Below are 13,268 nucleotides of genomic sequence, written 5' to 3' on the forward strand. Positions count from 1 at the left end.
CCAAGGGCTGTGCATCATATTTCCCGCAAGGACATGGGCTTTTAGAGTGGTGATGGCGCTTTCTACCATGGACTTGTGCACCCCTCAAAAATGTATCCTGAAGGTCATGGGATTTCCCAGAGCTCCATTCTGTATGGTACCGGGGGGGGGGGGGCGGGTGCATCCTGAAGGTCATGTGCCTTGTTTTTTCCAGATCCCATCCATTTAGTCCAGACAAGCTTGCCAGCCTGGTATGTGGATTGTGTTCATAGTAAGTTAAACGGTCCACAGGATTGGTTTTATTTTGGTTGTTTAATATAAAAGAAACTTTAAAAAAAAGAATTGGTGGTCCTTTTCAAATAGGAATCTTACTTTCTCCTATATGTTTTTTTTTTAATTTTAACCTGCAAGTAAAATTTTCACCTAAAAATATTTCCAAAGAATAATGCTGTTACTTTTTTAAAAAATATCATAACGAAATTGTAACGGCACACGGGCAGTGTTTAACAGTAGTCAATAAGTGGTCCCTCCCCCGTCTTTTTTAAACCCTGTATAGACATCTGAGAGCCAAGCTACAAGTGACGCCTGACACAGGTTGGACACTTGTCAGCTTCCCTCAAGTTTTGATGGGAAATGTCGGCATCCTGGTCTTGCAGCTGTAATGAAGAGCCAAGCTGTAAAACCAGGACGCCTACATGTCCCATCAAAACTTGAGGTAAGCTGACAAGTGTCCAACCTGTGTCAGGCATCACTTGTAGCTTGGCTCTGAATGACCACTTTCCGTATTCTTCCATAACTAAACATGTAAAGGTAGTTTCACATCTGCACCTATAACCAGAACAGAGCGTTCCAATGGTCAAGTTGATCAAAATTATGTGCATAGCAGATAGCAGTTTATCCCATGTGTGTATTCTTCCCCAATGGTACTTTTTTTCAGTAGAATATTCTTAACCAAAAGGTGTTTTAAAGTCATGGCATGAAAAATCGTAAATGTAAATGAGTACACGTATTGCTAATTAAAGGAATTTCCTTAACCTTGTGTGATGCTTACTATTTTCCTTAGAAGTTTTTGTTTTAAAGGTAGATCACTGTTCTGAAGGATGTTGGTCCTATGAAATAAAAATAATGGAAATAAAATGCATGTGTTACAATTGTAGACATGGTAAAGAATTAAATGTGAACTTACTGTACGATACTGACTCTGTTTTCAACCAATCTGTTTTGCTGTTCTATGGTTAACATATATTAAAGAAGCAAATGTACTGTAATTTAGCACTTTTCCCTATGTACCCTGTTCTCACTATACTAGAGGTACAAAATGGCGTAGGTGTTGGAACATGTAATCATGCTTGCATGAACACGTTAGGATTTTTGCTTTCCTTGATGTGCAAGATCAGTTCTCTGTAGACATCGTTTTAAAGGCAATATCATTTTATCCTCTCTGTTGGCTATATTGTTATCTTAAAGGCTGTTTAGAATTGTTCTAAAAGCAACTTAAAGTTCAGGGTCTCTTTACATGATCTCTTTTCCAAAAACATATGCTATCACAATTCAAGGATTGGAGTTTACAAGAATTTTTACCTGACAAGTATGATTTGATGGGATCATATATTAAAGCCCTTTTAACTCTTTGCTAAGGAGAAAATTAATTCAAGCTTTTAATGCAATAAAGTTAGGGGAGTGTTATATGTTTGGAGTCCAGCACACACTATCGAACAAGTGCACATCCAGAAAGGGTCCCCTGTACCTTAAAACGTAGAAATGTTATACTGCAGAAAGGAATCCCTAGAATGTTACTGGGAATGACTTTGCGTGTGTTCCTGTATGCATGACGGGGAGACCCCATGCATACCAAGAAGGGGACTGGCATTACAAGCGCCGGCAGAATAGGTGCCGTGTGGTGCTTTTCGAGGAGAATTACTCCTAGCAACAGTTGCAGCACTGGGGCTAGTAATTAACTTGTCATTCTGTCATTTACTATCTCTAATTGATGGAAGGCCCTGTTTATTTGGTTGTAAGATGGAAGTGGAAGCAGATGCAGGTCAGCATATATACTGAGTACTGGAGACACTGATTAAAGGCGGGGGGGGGGGGGGGTTTCCAAACAGCAAGGTAGTAGATAGAGAGAAGGCTTGAAGGGAAAGGAATTCAAGACACTTCTGCTATGTAATGGATAGGGTTGATTCGCACATGCATGTGTTACATTCATTCTAATATTAATGTTAGAAGAGCTCCCTTTTTTTTTATTCAAAACATTTTTAAAGCCAGTATTTTCCCCATAAAACCTGATAACAGATAAAACAGATAACAACAAAAAATCAAATGCATCACTTTAAAAAAAATTAAACTAGCCAACTGTAAATAAAATTGGGGAAAGCGAGCATGTCAGGGAAAGGGGTTCTAAAGTAGCCATGTCTCTAAAATCTCAGATTTCTATATGCAGAGGGTTTTAACATAGCAGAGCTTTCAAATGTATGGCCCCTGGAATTTATAGTAATAGGGGGGGGGGCAGTTTCATATATTGAACTTTTTTTTTCTTGATGAGCTCTCAATTTATCAATAGTCAGTCAGTACACAATTGAAGGACTGAAGTGCCTTCATTGAAAAGATTATGCATAAGCTAAACTCAAGCAATGTGAAGAAAGCTCAGTAGTTTCCACTTTCTACAGGTTTGAATGAATGTGTGATGAACATTCATATCTGAACTTGTTTTTAGAGGAAAATCTGGGTTTGAGCCAGGTTGGAGTTGAGAAGATATCTCCGTTTCTGTCAAGGCATATTGCAGAACCAGGTTGAGATGCAAAACTTCTGAGAAGATAGGAATTGGGAAAGCGAGAAATCTCAACAATGCAAGGCCTTTAGAGGAAGAGAGAGGAAAAGGCTAAGATAGGACTGGGGGGGAATGAAGCAGCTGCTTGGCAGGACTGACGGGGCTTCAGAATTCGTGTTAAAGGGAAGTTTGGAGATAGAGTAGTCTTTGGATGGTTATAAATACACAAAGAGAAGTTAGGAAGACATTAGTTTAAAATTGTCATAGTAGATGGCAAAGAGAAATCTAGGGCTTATAAGAGGTAAAGAGCTGAAGATGATGGGGTGAGAAGAGCGGGGCCAAACTGACTTGTGGATTTATGGGGATGAAAGGTAACTGGGAGACTGAGGATGTTCGGATGAGAACAAGAGGCAGGGAGAGTTTAGAATCAGGATGATTAAACGGGCTTTAGCCAGCGATGTGCAACTGTTTTTCTAGAATTAGGCCCTTGTTCAATCCCAGCTCTATAGGGTTTCATCCATTTAAAGTGTAGCCAACTGCTGCTTTAAAGGAGAGATGATCAGGGCTTGTAAACTAGAACATGTGTTCCACTCTGTTAGCAGCATTGACTCTATATGCCAAGGTAAAAGGACAAAGAATTGGTTTCTGCTCCCAGGCCGCTCTTCCTTTGTTCCATAGCACTTCTTTGGTGGTTTTACAATACATTAGTGGTCACAGTGCAAGATGAAGCTGAGCCTGGGTGACACTGAGTGCTCCACAAAAGCTCCTCAGTCAAGCCCCTTGATAGTTTCTCTTCCAAATACATTTTTTTTCCCAAACTGATTGGATAACTGTTTGTCAGTGGTCCCAGCAAACCATTCAGTACTTGCGATGTTTGCGTGGAGACCATGTAAATATCAGACCCTGGCTTTTGAAGAGGGGAGTGAAATAAGCCAGCCAGCAAGGTCCCTGTGTGACTCTCAAGATGCTTCTAGAAATCTACGTCGTTCTCTAGTTTAAGCAGGGTGTTCAGATGTGACATGCCATGTACTGTACTCAAAGGTTCATTGATCAGTGACTGTATTGTACTGTATGGATAATCATAAACTGCCTTGTATCGTTTATAATAAGACTGTACCAATTACCACACAGATTTCATGTTCCAAGTTCGTCAGCGACGCATGTTGCCAGTTAGATCCTGAAACGACATGGTGCTAACTCTTCCATATCCAATGGTGCTTTTGTGGATGCTAACTGCTGACATGCTGGGGGAGGGGGGAAAGCTTGAAGTTGAAAAGTCATCTGTTTGTAAAAGTTTTTTAAAAATCATGATTTAAACTTGAATTGTTTCAAAGGTACCATTGACAATCCAGTGTTTTATATGTGTGTACTTTTTATTCGGTTTTCAATCGGTTCTTCAAAAAGCAGCTCACTTGCTTCTGTTGAATGGAATGGTATGTTTCCCAGACAGTAACTTCTTTGTGTTAACTTGTCAGTCTTTGTTTGACCCTGAAGGTGTTTTGAAACAGGCACCCAGAGCAGCTGCTTAAGAGTTATGGGGGGGGGGGGGGAGTCACACTAGGTCTGCCTTTTATTCCTATGTCCCTTAAGACCTGAAGCTTATCTTGAAACACCTCTGAAGCAGCATCTTGTATATTTCAGTATCCCAAATGAGTTAGTCCAGTGTTTTTCAGCCTGTGGGTCGGGACCCAAGAGTGGGTCACAGGCCAGCCATCCCTAATGGCTGCTCATGCCTGTCGCACCCCTTCTCTTTCGCTCTTCTTCTTTCTTTCCAGCTTCTCACACTCTCTCGTCACCCTCACCCTTTGCTACACTAATAAAGGGGGAAAGTTGTCTGGCAAGTAGTAACTTTATTATAGTAGCTGGAAGAAGGAGGGGAAAGATTGGAGAGTAGATGGGAGCTGTTCAGTGCATGGAAAAGCAAGAGGAAGAGGAGAGGAAGAGATGTGCGCAAGCACAGGCAGAGTCTTGGCACTGCTTCTTCAGCAACCCAACCTCTTGCCAAGGCCCCTGCAGAGCTTCACTGCTCTCTAGCACCGAGCCACGTGCCAGCCATCTTCCTGCATCTCCTGAACTTGGCATTCCACCCCCCACCCACCTCCGCTTGCACCTTCTCAGTCTCTTGGACCAGTCCTGGAAGGGTCACCATATGAAGTAAATTTGGACTTGTGGGTCACCATACCAAAGAGGTTGGGAACCACTGAGTTAATCTTTATCCCACTTTTAACGAGCTACAAGACCATTTCATACAATACACAATGTCAAACTTGGGTTTGCTAATGAATGTATACTCTGTTTAGGGCTGCTGCCATTCGCAACTCTTTGACCTGTGTACCTGTAACATACATCTGTTTGTTATATTCAAGCTTTCCTGCTAGAATAAAAATGTTAGTCTCCAAGGTGCCACCAGGCTCCTGTTTCTTTTTTCAACAATGGCCTATCAGGGCTACCTTTCAAGAACATTTTTAGACATATATTTAAAACATTATACCTTAAAATATACCAATTAAAGTGGCTTCTTTGTTAATGGCATACTTCCTCATTTTAGCAAAAAGCTGTTATTTATAATAGAGTTGTCACATCTTCTCCCAAAGGTGGCCGGCAAATTAAAACAGCTGAAAAACCCAAGCTCTGAAAATAATTAAATAAAATAAATTCTAACTATAAATATGCCAGGTTTGGCTAGTCAAGTGGTCAGACTGGCTCTGAATTTCTAGATGACGTGAGGTAGCAGTGGCAGCGTCGTGAATTGAGGCAGCATGGATCTGGGGGAAAGAAGCGGTAGTGCAAGTCCCTGGAGCACTGTGGGCAGCGATGATAGCTTAGTCATGTCAAGAGAGCTTGATACCATTAAATACACCCTTTGGGTGGGGGAAGCATTTTGCACGTGTCTTTTTAGGTGCTATTTCCACATTAAGAACTCGCCTGCATACGATGAACGGTCAAAGCAGTGAGAAGCGAGGCTATTGCTCAACTCCTTCTTGTTTCCTCATTCTGTAAAAGGAGGCTTATGGAGGACTTCTGCTTATGGAGGTGCCAGCCAGAGTACCTAGAACAAGAAGGAAGGAATGGCAGGCACAAAAAGACATGTAAACATGGGAAACTCTCTCGCTCTTGCCATCTTTGCATTTAAAACAGAACACCGATGGTTTCGTTTCTCCTCTATCACTGTTCTCGTTTGCTGAAGATGAAGCCGCTTTTGGATTTCCTAAATTCTCATTGATTGGACAGCTTGTAGGGATGGGGCCTTGGCTCAGCGGTAGAGCATCTGCTTTGCAGGCAGAACGTCCAAGGCTCAGCTCAGGCAGCAGATCACATGAAAGACCTGAGCCTGAGATCCCGGTGAGCTGCGGCCACTCAAAGTAGACAATACTGGCCTTGATAGACCCACAGTCTTCCTCACTGTAAAGAAGCTGCCTGTGTTCTTGGTTGAAGATTTAAACAATGAGCTGCTTTTTGGAGAAATTATATATATATTTGTTCATTTGACATTTTCCCCATTATCAACTGAATTTGCATACTGTTGTTTGCCACTGTTCTGTCTTTCAATAAATTTGCTTATTTGTGTAGTCTTAAGCATTTATTCTGAGTTGTTTCTTTACTTAATTTTGAAAACGCAGATTTCTCAGGAAAAGGAGATTTTTCAGCACCCAATAATCTTCCTCAGCTGATAATGATTTCACTTTTGTTAACTCAGATGTTCACTTAAGAAATGGCTGAGGGGAGAAGATTTCTCCTGAAAAACACACCGCTTAAACGTTTGCTTTTTTAGCCATCTCTATCTATCTAAACTCTTTAATGATTCTGGGGAACTTGTTTTAGCAATATCATGTCACTGACGTAGAATGAAAGCAACACAGCTCAGGGAACTAAAAGTGTTGTATGAAGAGAAATAGTGCTCGGTGCACAGAAGAACGCTATCTACAGCAGAAGCATGAACCTTTAACAAATAAAGGCATCAAAGGTACAGACGTTTGGAACTTGGTAAGTGCACTTTGTGTGTCCAGTTGCGTCTTTCCATGAGTCAAGGGTGCTGAACTAAAGATGAGAATGGAAGTAATAGATCTAAAGCACTAAGAATTGCCCTCTCTGGTATTTACTACTAGTAAGGATTCTAGAATTCATTCAACATATATTCAGTAGGACTGCCCATTTGCCCATTATACTCCTGGAGATCTTCGCTCCTTCTGTCACTCTGTAGAATAGCCGGAGCAAAATGAGGTGGGGGGAGATTGATGATGTGTGATACTCTAGGAATTTCCCAGATCCCTATAATAAAAGCCATTGAGATTTGAGAAATTCTTAGAGCAAAACTGGATGTGACATCATGACATTACCAACACTACTTTTGAAGTTTCCACCTCCATTTTGTTTCCTGGGATTGCCAGAAGGCCACCATAGTGTTTAGGTCAGAATCAAGGTAGCGTCCCAGGTAGGCCCAGCCTACCTAGTATTGTTATCTTGGGATCTCATTTAACCTTTGACTGGTGTTAGGTTAACAGAAAACAACAGAAATTTCAGTTAATGTTTTATTTTAAACAAATATAAATATGCCTACTATTAAGTAGGCTACACAGTTATTGGCTCTGCTCGTATTTCTAGTTCTTGTTTTGTGTTTGAGGCACATTGAAGTAATCCAGAATATGGTGGTAGAAGGATTCCAGTGGGTTTGTATCATCTGAGGAGGGGAGGTGTAGCACTTTGGGAGAACGACCCCTTCTTAAAGTGGCCCTCTTGCAAATTAAGCTACTGAGCAAGCACTTTTATTTTTCTTTAGTAACATTGTTCCAGGAAACATCATTACTTAGTAAATTCCTAACAGCTTAACATATATAAACTAAAGCCTGATTTTTGCATTAGCACTGCAATATGGTAGCTGCTTCCATCCCACTATGCTGTGCCAGTAATATCTAAAGAGATGCACATAGACTGCATAAGTAAGAGAGTTTCTTACCTACCAGTTTCGCCTGATCTAGACCAAAACAGGCCCCAAATGGCAAATTTTGGCCGTTTTTGGCCCAGATCAGGGCCTAAACAGCTGGGACCGGATAGGTGCCGGGCAGGGAAGGCTTCCCCCCACCCAGCACCAACCCGATCCAGATGGTTTAGGCCCTGATACAGGACAAAACGGGCCCAAAGCAGCTGAAATGGCCATTTTGGGCCCGTTTTTGGCCAAGATCAGGGCCTAAACAGCTGGGATCAGGTCAGAGCCAGGCAGGGGAGGCTTCCCCCGCCCGGCACCAACCGAATCCAGATGGTTTGGGCCCCGATCCAGGCTGAAACGGGCCAAAAGTGGCCATTTCAGCCCATTTTGGGGCCTAAACAGCTGGGACTGAGTCAGTGCCGGGCAAGGGAGGCTTCCCCCACCCAGCACCAACCCAATCCAGATGGTTTGGGCCTCAATCCGGGCTGAAACGGACCCCAAACGGCCAAAAACAGCCATTTCGCCCCATTTCGGGACCTAAACGTCCAGGACCAGGTCAGTGCCAGGCAGAGGAGGCTTCCCCCTTCTGGCACCGACCCAATCCAGATGGTTTTGGCCCCAGTCCAGGCCATTTCAGCCACGATCCAAGCCGAAGTGGGCTCAAAATGGCCGTATTTGGCCCAGATCAGGGCCTAAACTGCCGGAATCGGGTTGGTGCCAGGCAGGGGAGCGTTCCCCCACCTGGCACCGACCCAATCCAGGCCATTTTGGCCCTGATCCAGGCCATTTCGGCCCCAATCAAGGCCTAAACGGCCCAATATTTTTCAAAGTCAGGTGGGCAGGGCCACCTGACTGTTGGGGGAACTACCGGAATGGTGTTCCAGTGCGTTCTCTCTCCAAATGACCCATGACTGGACCTAACAACACCAGTTACATCATCTCACGTTCGTTCACTGGTTCATCTTCCAGTGTTGTTATATGTTCTATCAAGTGTCAGCAATGCCCTTCCACTCTCTACATTGAACAAACAGTTCATTTGCAAGTTGAGAACAATGGAACCCCTGGGACTGAACAGAGACATAGAATTCTTATCTCACCACAGATGCTAACTTCTGCTCTAGCCAAGCTGCATTGTACCTTTACATCTTGAGTTCTTCTTTGCTTCACCCCTACACATACACACACACACACAAACACACCTCCTGACTGGGATATAAAGGCTTAGGATTTCTTCTCTTTGTATCTGAAGGAGGGAGTTTTAACTTTCAAAAGCTTATACCTTGAAAATCTTGTTGGTCTCTAAGCTGTGACTGAACTGCTGTTCTACTGCAGACCAACATGGATACCTACCTGAAACCCATAAGGCTGATGCTTTTATATTCACAATAGAAAAGTGGGTGGGTGGAGGTGGAGATCTTACAAAGAGAGACCAGTTTAAAACAGGATTCTATCAAAATAGTAATCGGTTTATTCAGCGTAGGACCTCTACTTAACTGTTGGTAGTGAGAGCCAGTTTGGTGTAGCAGTTAAGTACATGGGACTCTAATCTGGGGAGCCAGGTTTGATTCTCCACTCCTCCGCTTAAAGCCAGCTAGGTGACCTGGGGTCAGTCACAGCTTCTAGGAGCTTTCTCAGCCCCACCCACCTCACAGGGTGTTTGTTGTTGTGGGGATAATAATGACATACTTTGTAAATTGCTCTGAGTGGGCGTTAAGTTGTCCTGAAGGGCGGTATATAAATCATGTTATATGTAAAGTTAGATAAACAAAAAAATTAATGAAAGATAAAAAGATACAACAGGAAATTTCAGAGTTATAACTAAACTAATTGGTATCCATAAAGTGTGAAATATACATCAAATCAGCACCTATATTGAATAAAGAATCCCAATATCTTGTATATCCCTCCCATGGCTGTCAGTTTGTATAGAGGTAGACAATGCATAAGACATTTTAGTACCAGAGAAAAATTATCTAAATTACCCACTCCCAACCCCAGTCTTCCACTTCCAGGGCAAAGGAGCAGGAAAAAAGTTGCCTCCATATAGTTATGTTCTAGGAATTTACCCTAGTCTTTATAGATTATAGAGACTAGTGGAATCAACTTACAGCAGCCTCCATCCCCCCCAAACACTGCCCTCCTCTGGTACTGAGACTGAACCCTCCCAGCATTTGCTGGAGCAGTGTTGGCAATCATAGATCTAAATACCCCCTATGGGGTAAAAACACAGCAATAAATAATTGACCATTGCTAACATATGATGGGACCCAAGACCTGTCACCTAAGGCAGTCTGCCTCACCCTGCCCAATGCTAGAGCCATTCATGCACATGATCTGTGCAGACATTGTTTGATATGCATCAAGGTCTATGGCAGGGGTGGGCAATTGTTTTGGCTCGGGGGCCACTTTGTGGGAGCGGAGGTTAGCGGAGGGCCGCACCTTTTAAAATGATTGCATTCATTAGTTAACTTTGCATTTCAGAAAAGGTATAAATTGTATCATAAAAATCAATAAATATAAATTAAATAAAATAGTGGTAGTTTTATTCAATTTATTTATTGTGCTAATTTCATATCATCTATAGCTGCAAGCACATTTAATTTTAGAATCAGTTTAATGAAACAAATGTACCCAATCACACTTTTCTACTGTCTTGACGGGCCACAAAAAACTCTGTAGCGGGCCGCATGTGGCCCGCGGGCCACAATTTGCCCACCCCTGGTCTATGGGATCATGATCAAAGTACCAGACCCTGCGGTTCCAAACACCACGGTGATCTATGTGTATGTACTCCAATCTTTTAATCTATGCTTGGGGGGAAATTGTGTGTACAGATCACACAATTTAAGCCAGTGCCCAAAAGCCACTATGCACATATTTGATCAACCTGAAAAGACTGGATACAGAGAGACAGCAGGGCTTGCTGCCACAGTCATAGTAGTCTTCTCATGTAGACAAGAGGGCCATGTGTACAAAGCTAAAGTAAAAATCAGATTAATACTGGACCACCTCTATTCTCAGATGATAGAAAAATGTCTAGTCTTTTTCTACCCATACTAATCACAAATGCACTGTTTCTCTAAGTTCCGCAAGGCCTCTCATACAGTTCCAAGTTGCATAAATATTTCTCTGACTCTAGCCATCTTTGATACCCCAATTCCCAATTCCTGTTCCCCATTGCCCATTGTGGTCTAGGCCTGCCAGAAACCAGTCAGAATTGTTTTACAAAACAATTCCATAGATCAATATCCTTATTAAAAACAAGCAGGCTTTTTTAAATAAAATTGCCTAAATATTAACAAGAAACTCAGCAGCTGTAAGTTTTGCTTTGCATGTACATATGTGACTGAGAGAGCTTCGCCTGTTTAATATTTGGAAGCAAAGCCACTGTTTAAGGCAGGGGTGGGCAATTGTTTTGGCTCGGGGGCCACTTTGTGGGAGCGGAGGTTAGCGGAGGGCCGCACCTTTTAAAATGATTGCATTCATTAGTTAACTTCATATGCTAATTTCATATCTATATCTCGGTTCAAGGTGGATTTTTCTGACTGTCTTGGCGGGCCACAAAAAACTCTGTAGCGGGCCGCATGTGGCCCACGGGCCGCAATTTGCCCACCCCTGGTTTAAGGCACAAGAGGAGAGCCAATTAAAAAAAACCCGAAGACAATCCTGTACAGGTCTTAAATACAGACTAACGAACATGATCCTGTCACGAACATGTTCATTGTTCGTGGGGGCCAGCAGGCTCTCCTCCAGCCATCAAGATCCCTCCCGCACCACTCCCAGAAACCCTACCTGAGCAGGCAGCAGGAAAGGTACCAATAATAAATGAGAGCTTAGCCTCAGAGCCTGGCAGCAGCCCTGGAACCTGGGGTAGATCCCTATCCCACCACACACAATGAAAATCCAAGCTCCAATGCACTCTCCCTGTCTCTCTAACAGCAGCTGTCTCTCCCTGAAAGCCAGAGCTGGGAGCCCCCCTCCCCCCTGGTCTTTTCCTCTAGTAACAAATTTGGAGCTCCAGTCCACACTTGGAAGGAAGACCTGCCTATCAAGCTAAATTGGTCTTAGATTGGGGTTTCCAGGGCAACAGCATGAGTTCAGACAGAGTTCAGACAATCCCTGCCTGAGTTGCCATGAGAATTGATTGCAGGTGCCAGACTGTCTGGCTTGACAAAGAACAGCAACGAACTAGGCTTACAATGGCCACCTGTTCATTTAGAATGGGGCCTCACAAACAGCTTGTTCGCGAACAGCAGATTGGGCTGTTCGTGGGTTTTTTTAGTTCGTATCGCTGTTCGTGCCCATCTCTAGCTGTGACTAGCCCAAGGTCACCCAGCTGCCTTCAAGTGGAGGAGTGGGGAATCAAACCCAGCTCTCCAGATGAGTCCTGCTGCTCTTAACCATTATAACAAACTGGCTTCCAGGTGGCATAGGGGAATACATACATACACACACACACACACACACACACACACACACGCCAAACAAATATTTACCCAGTTTAGCACTTTCTTTTTTACCCTAGAGACTTTGGGAATCAAATACATACTGGACTGGAAATATATGGTCTGGAAAGGAAGGAAAATGGGTTGATGGCTCACACTATGAAGGGTAAGTGCAGGAGATAAACGGCATGTGTCTCACATCCACAAGACTTTGCAGGTTGGGGGTAGGATTGGCATGATCCCAGTGGTTCCGCCACACAACCTGCACCCCTCTTTCACTGTGTCAGAACCTAATCTTGACCTTCTAGATCACTCACCTGTGAGGTGGGTGGGGCTGAGAGAGCTCCAGAGAGCTGTGACTAGCCCAAGGTCACCCAGCTGGCTTCAAGTGGAGGAGTGGGGAATCAAACCCGGCTCTCCAGATTAGAGTCCCGTGCTCTTAACCACTATATAATCTAGTGGGAAAATCTATGGACCAAAGAAGTTAAATTTACAGAATGTCAAATGTTAAGAGAGAATTGGAATAAAATGTTTTTAGATGGTATATTACTCCAAAAGAGATTGCAAAAACTAATAAGGACTATAATGGAAAGTGTTGGAAATGTCAAAACACAAATGCCACATTTTATCACATGTAGTGGACATGTAAGAAAGCAAGAAAATATTGGAGAGAAGTACATGAAAAAATTCAAGATATTAAAGTTTACGTTGGTGATGAACCCTCCCAAAATGTTATTAAATGTTATTCTGCCAGTCTATTCAAGTTTAATTCTTATTATTTATTTAATTCTGAATTATTTATTTTACTTATTTATAAGATTTTTACCTCACCTTTCTGCTTTCATAGGCTCACCAAATTAGAACATACAAATTAAAATCTCATCTTAAAAAACATTAAAACCAGCATACAGATACATTATTAAAATGATTAAAAACCAGGGTTTAAAATGAATACAAAAAATAAAACCAACAGTTAAAACATGGGTAAGGGAAGGGGATCATTGAGGGAATGCCTAGTGAAACAAAAACGTCTTCACCCGCTGGTGGAAGTTGACCCCAGAAAGTTGGTACCACTACTGAGAAGGCCCTCTCTCCCAGGTTGCCATCTGTCTAGTCTCAGAAGGTGGGGCACTCAAAGAAGATCGTCCAG

The sequence above is a fragment of the Eublepharis macularius genome, chromosome 8 (genome assembly GCF_028583425.1).
Source record: "Eublepharis macularius isolate TG4126 chromosome 8, MPM_Emac_v1.0, whole genome shotgun sequence".
In the NCBI taxonomy this organism is placed as follows: domain Eukaryota; kingdom Metazoa; phylum Chordata; class Lepidosauria; order Squamata; family Eublepharidae; genus Eublepharis; species Eublepharis macularius.